Source organism: Cynocephalus volans, chromosome 9 (genome assembly GCF_027409185.1).
Source record: "Cynocephalus volans isolate mCynVol1 chromosome 9, mCynVol1.pri, whole genome shotgun sequence".
In the NCBI taxonomy this organism is placed as follows: Eukaryota; Metazoa; Chordata; class Mammalia; order Dermoptera; family Cynocephalidae; genus Cynocephalus; species Cynocephalus volans.
Window position 1 is genome coordinate 3661313 of NC_084468.1, and position 6421 is coordinate 3667733.

Genomic DNA, 6421 nt, shown 5'->3' on the forward strand with positions numbered 1-6421 from the left:
CCAGGCCATCTCTCAGGGTTGCATTTGCAGCAAACAACCTTGAAGGATGCAGTGTTGTCTCCCGCCCAGACAAACAGCAGGCTTGCTCTACAAGCGGTCGACTGCCCAGCTCAGTGTTCCTAGGCAGTGATGCAACCCACCCCCGCCGTGCACAATGTCAGCCTTGAAGTCACCCTGGTAGGACATGGAGGCGAGGGGCGCCAAAGGCCATGTAATGCGTGCACACTATAGTAGTACAAGTCTTTGTCTCTGACCCGGCATCTCGTGTCCTCTGCCAGCACCCATGGAATGGTAACAGGCTCCCTTCTCAGCTTGCAGTGAAGCCCCAGATGCCTACAAACAGGAAGTGAGCGAGTTGAGCCATTAGTGAGGAACTCTTCCCACCCGGGCCCTGCCATCCTAGCCTGGGCTGTGCCGGTGGACAGATGGCGCCACCTACCTCCCGAGCTCTTTGAGGACAAGGACCCCACACACCGTGAGAGGGGCTGCAGGTTCCTCTTTCCTCCCTCCTCCTCTTCTCTCGTGTGTGATTAGAGAGGTGTCGGCCACGTTCTGCGGGATCAGTGGTGAAGGGGAAGTTAATTCTGACTCAGCTGATGGCAAAGTCTGCGTGGAAGGGGTGGGGTCTGTACCGGTCCTTGAAGATGGTCAGGGTTTCACAGGACCACTATTTCTTCCTGTTCCATGTTCTTCAGGAGTCCTGGCCTGCTACCAAACAACCTACAGGCGTCCCCTGAGCTCCAGCTCCTGGGGCCACCAATCGCCTTTCTCCCGGGACGGTCCGCTGCAGGAAGCAGGAGAGGCCCGTGAGCATCACCGTGCGGGCTGAGCTCAGCCCCCTGAACTTAGGGTCACTGTCCTCAGTCCCACGGTTTTGTTTGTTGACCCAACCCCACGGCCGAGCAGGAACACGGCTCTCAGCAACCTGCTCTGGAATTCGGAAAGCAAGTCTGCTGTGGAGGGAGGCACGAGCCCAAGAGCCGGTGGCCCAGCCTCGCCCCTGCACATCAGGGACCCGGGCATCCTGGGCCAGGGCCTGTGGTCCCCCACCTGGCTTGGCTGGGCGTTGTCTGGCTGTCACTGCCATCTTAGCAAAACACCACGGTTTTGTTTCAGCTGAGAGAGACACAGACTGGCCAGAACAGGCTCTGATTGTCTTTATTGAATTGGGCGATATTGGATTTATGGAACTCAACTTTCTGATGACAAAAAATTTATCTGTGTGGCCAAATCAAGATGAACGAATTTCAGAGTCAACTCAGAAGGCAATTTCGGCCACTAATCCACATCCCGCTGCTTATCGCACCCTGGGATGGTGTCATCTGTAGGGTTGGGATGCAAAGTGCCCTTTTGGATTTTTCTGAAGCTAACATTAGTAAATCGTGTATAAATTTAATCTCAGCTAAAAGGTAAAGATAGGCCACAGCCAAGAGGCAAGGCCACCATCACACGGCAGTAGCCATGCTTTATGTCCAATCAGACACAGACTAAGAGGGGAAAATACAGCTCTCTCCGCTAATCAATTACATTTGAGTAATTGATCGTATATTATTATTGATGAAAGCCCATAATATGTGAGTTAGAAGGGAGTGGGTCCTGGAAAGATTAGATTTGTATACGAAAATGGAAGGAAAAAAAATGACTCTCATAAAATCATTTGAGAGTGGTTTATGGTTTACTGCTGGGAGACGGAACCTGGCACTGGCCCCAAATTGCTTCCCCCGCCCCCTGCGTATCGTCCACCTGGAGAGAGGGAATTGGACATTTGGCAGCGAGGAAAGTTGTCAGGCCACAGGATCCGCCCGGGATAGTCAAAAAGTTGTCACAGAGGTGAGAGAGAGAGGATTTGGCCAGCGTAGCCTCACGGGGCAACACTCGGGGGCTGGTTAGAGAAGAAATGGGTCCCACTTAAGGAAGTGCTTTCTCACAGCCAGAAATGTCCCTGTAAGGGTGAATCACCTCATCCCTGAAGGCGACAAGCGGGTATCGTGAGACCAGCCATCGAGGAGATTGGAGGTGTCTCCAGGTGACCTTCAAGAGTCAAGAGTCCGGGGTTCTCAGCAGCGCTCAGCCCAGCGCTGTGGCTGTGCAGGAGGAGTTCACACACACGGCAGGGCCTTCACCCTGCGGAGCCCCCGGTTAGCAGTCTTGTTGCCAGGGGTGACACCCACACCCTCACCCCTCACATCCCCTCACTCTCAGACAACAGCCTTCCCCTATGTCATAGGGACAACAGGGGCCAGGAGGTGACCAGCGTCTCCGTGCCCACCCTCCAGCGCCAGCCCTGCAGCCACACCATCTCCCCCACTTTCCTGCCGCCTCCTGGCTTGAGGCGACCTCCGCTGCCCCCAGCACCCCTGACACCTTCACTACCCCTTTCCCAGCTCAATGGAGAATCCTGCTCAGGTCTCAGCCTTCCAGAAGATGAGAAGCCGTCCTCAGCCCCACTGCACACTCCCGTGAGAGCTGCCGTTTCCTTCAGGGACAGGCGGGGAAGGCGAGGCCAGCCTCCCAGTTCCCCCTCGGCCCACTGCCACCGCAGCCCGGCCACCCCCCCGAGATGTCCTCAACAAGTCTGTGACGTCCACCTACCAACCAAAGGCCCATCTCCTGTTTTCCTCTGTTCCTCGCCCCTTCATCCACTCACGCATCCATCACTCATGCCCTGCGACGTGACCGCTGACGGCGGCCAGGCTCTCCGCTAGGACCCGAAATGCACAGTGAGCCAGAGGGACCCCGTTCCCTTCCTCCCAGAGCTTGCAAGTGCACAGGGACCACGGCGATGGGAGGGCGCCTCGGCCCTGGGCGTCCCCTCAGCACTGCCACCTCGTCCCCTTCCTCGTCCCTGGAGGCCCTTCCCAGCCTTTTTCAAAGAGCCTTCTCTCTGACCCCCCCTTTTATTTTAATTGAGACAAAATCCACATAACATAAAACTCACCATTTGAACCATTTTAAAGGGTGCACTTCACTGGGTTTTAGCATATTCACAGAGTTGTACAAACATCACCATCGTCTCATTCCGGAACATTCCCACCACCTCCAAAAGACACCCCGTCCCCGTCACGGTCACTCCCCATCCCCCACCCCTCGCACCCCTGGAGACACAGTGCCATCTCCTCTTTGGTACAGGATCTGTTCAAGTCACCTACTCCTTCTTGGGTTAATTTTGCCCATTTATATTTGTATTTTAATATGTTTTATATATTTAATTTCTATTTTCCTAGGAAGCCATCTCTTTTTCGCTAGGTCTTAAATGTTATTGAAGAGTTACATGAAGTCTGTTTAAAAATAAATCTCTTCCAATTTTAAATTATATTTCTTTTCTCGTTCTTTCTGTCTCTTATTCTCTTTATCTGGTGTGTGAGGGACATTTCTATTTTGTTGATCTGTTAAAGAACTAGCTCTGGGGTTTGTGCATATTTTCTACTGTTCTGGTTCGTTTATTTTATTTCATCTTTTATCTCTGTCCTGTTTTTCTCCTTTGTAATACTTTCCTAAGATGATAAATTAATTCCTTGACTAGTCTTTCTTCTTTCATAATGAACGTGTTCAAGGCTTGTTGTGTCCCACTGAGGACTTTCCTTTTCACTGCTCTCGGATTAGTTTCTAATTTCTGTTTTCACTTCTTTTTTACTCCGAGGATGTGGTATAGACTCTAATCATATTCCCTCATTCATCCTCCCCTTTTCTCATTCCCAGAGCCCTCATGTGTCCTGGGCATGTTCCCACCCAGGATAAAGGCTGCACCTCCCAGTGTCCCTTGAACTAGGCGTGGCCGTGTGACTGCATGTGGCCAAGTGGGCTGTGAGCAGACGTGGTGGGCACAGTCTGGGACCCGCCCCGGCTTCTTCTGTTGGGATACAGGTGTGGAGCCGAGCACCTGGGAGCACGGGCAGGAGGGGCCCCTGGATTGCAGAGATGCAAGATGATGGAGCCGGGCCCTCAAGGGGAATCCTGCTGCCTGACCCCCACACAGTCCACCGTGGCCACCACTCTTCTGTTGTTCCCAGCTATGCAGTGGATGTAGTCTCTAAGACAGGAATATAGTGTAAGACACGTGTACTACTCTGTTTATGTTGCTTATAACAGAATACCTGAAACTGGGTGATTTATAAAGAAAACGAAATTTATTGCTTACAGTTTCTGAGACTGAGAAGTCCAAAGTCCATCTGGCGGTGGTGACAGTGACCCAGGGGTCTCACATTGCAAGATGGTGGAAGCAGAGAGAGCAGAGAGAGAAAGACAGTCTCTCCTCTTCTTTTAAAGCCCTCAGCACCACACCCCTGACCACCATTTTTAATCCATTCACTACTGCAGGGTCCTACAGTCCAATCACCTCTTCAAGGCTCCACCTTTCAATGACCATGATAGGATTTCCCACCCTCTTAAACAGTCACAGTGAGAGCTAAGTTTCTAATACATAAAACTTGGGGGACACAATTCAAGCTTCAGTGAGTTTCAGGGGGACATAATTCAATCCACTGCAACATGCTTCTCCCTTTCCAAGTGGGGAAGGGTATTCTGGGGGGAGAGAAGCAAAAATTTATTTCTAGTTTTCCTAGAGAAAGACTAGAGAAAATGTCTACCTTTTAAATTTTCTTAATGTTTTCTTTGTAACTAAGCACATTATCAGTTTTATAAAATGCTCAATGGATCTTTGAAAAAACCTATACTGTCTGCGGGGCGTGGGAAGTGTCTTCACGCCTATGGAGCTGAGTTTGCTCGGTGTGTGGTGCAGCTCCTCTGGAGCCCGGTGTACTTCCTCACCATCTCGGAGTCAGTCTGACTCTGCCTCTCCTGCTGGAACCGCGCTTCCGTTAAGCTCTCTTTGTACTTTTAAACAACGTGGCTTGCTGTGGCTTTCTGTAGTCAGCGGCTCAGCTGATCGCTGTACAATACAGATGTATTACTTTCTCTTGTTCACTAGCTGTTCTTTAGTCACTCAAAGTGTCCTTCCTCCCTGTTTAATGCTTTGGACCTTCAACCTCACCCTCTCGGCCCTTCTCGCTTCCCTGTCTGCAGCTGCAGGGCATCCCTGGGGCGTCCCTTTATTTGCAGGCATTGTTTGTACCTGCCTCTAAGCGTGCTTCTTTAAAACACATACAGCTCTTTTGAACCCCATCCGGTGGTCTTTCCCCGGGGGCCCACCCCCACGCCGAGGCGGCCTGCATCCGCCTCCTTCTCTGGCCTCACGCTCATCTCTTATTTTGCTCACGGCTGCCCTTTCCCTTCCCTGCCTTTGCCGCCTGCTCCGTCTGCTGTCCCTGCCACCTGCATGCTCCTTGGCAGTGTCTCCCAGTGGACCTGGGCCTTCCCGTTCCACTAGGGGTCACCTTCCCTTTTCCAATCCCCAGTTCTGTATTATTACATGAAATCAAAACACCCACCACAATTGCCCCCCTGCTGTGAGCTCTGCTCCCCCAGAGTGTGCGTCCTCCCTCCAAGACAGCCTCCCCACCCTGCCTGGCTGCACCGCAGGAGATCTTAAGCCCCTCTTGCAGCTGGCAGTTGGGAAGTTAGCCCGGGATGTCATTCTACCTCGGGCTCCTTATTTTTCTCTTGGATGGCATTCTCCCATTGCTCTAAGCTCTCGTTCACGCTCACAAGCAGCACGGCGCGACCACCCTGCTTCCACCCTCCTCTACGTCGGGCTGTGTTCTAAGTCTGGTTGTTTGCTCAGATGAGCTTCTGAGTGACGTACTCTCAATCCTTGCAAATCTGGAAATCTCTTTTTTTCTCTATGATCCATGAATTCTATCTGACGAGGCAGCGAGAGAGTGGTTCAGAGCACAGAGCCATGCTGAAGCTGGATTTTCCAATTTCCAACCCTGGCTGTGTGACTATGGACAAGTTACTTAACCTCTCTGTGCCTGTACTATGGTGATAATTCTAATACTGCTCTCATTAATGAGAGATAACAAATTAAACTAGTTCAGACAATATTTTAAGCTGTGCTTGGATAGGAAAAAGCATTCTGTGGGCATCATTCGTGGGTAAAGCTGCAGGGAAAGCCTCCTGCAAGTGCCGTGCCAGAGGGACTGTGCTGCCAGCAACACACTCTGGGGTCCCGGGCAAGTTGCACAGGCTGTCTGCTGCATCCACGTCTGCACAGTAGGAATTGGGGTCTCTTCCCCTCAGGCCTTGAGAGGGTCCCAGAGGACCACTACCCAGTGCCCCATACACAGTGGCACCAAATAAACGTGAACCTTAGGGCAGAGGGGCTCTGAAAGCTGTAACAGGTGTTACAAACACTTCAGATCACTGTGGGATGCCTACTGCCTTGCTCAGCAGACTGTGAATGCCATCCTGACGTGAGGTTTTACCACTCGAGGATGTCTGGGCCCTCCCCCATACCTTTCCCACAAACATTGCCACCCAGAGCGGGGAGCACGCCTGCCCCTCTCGGCTTCCAGGAGGTGAT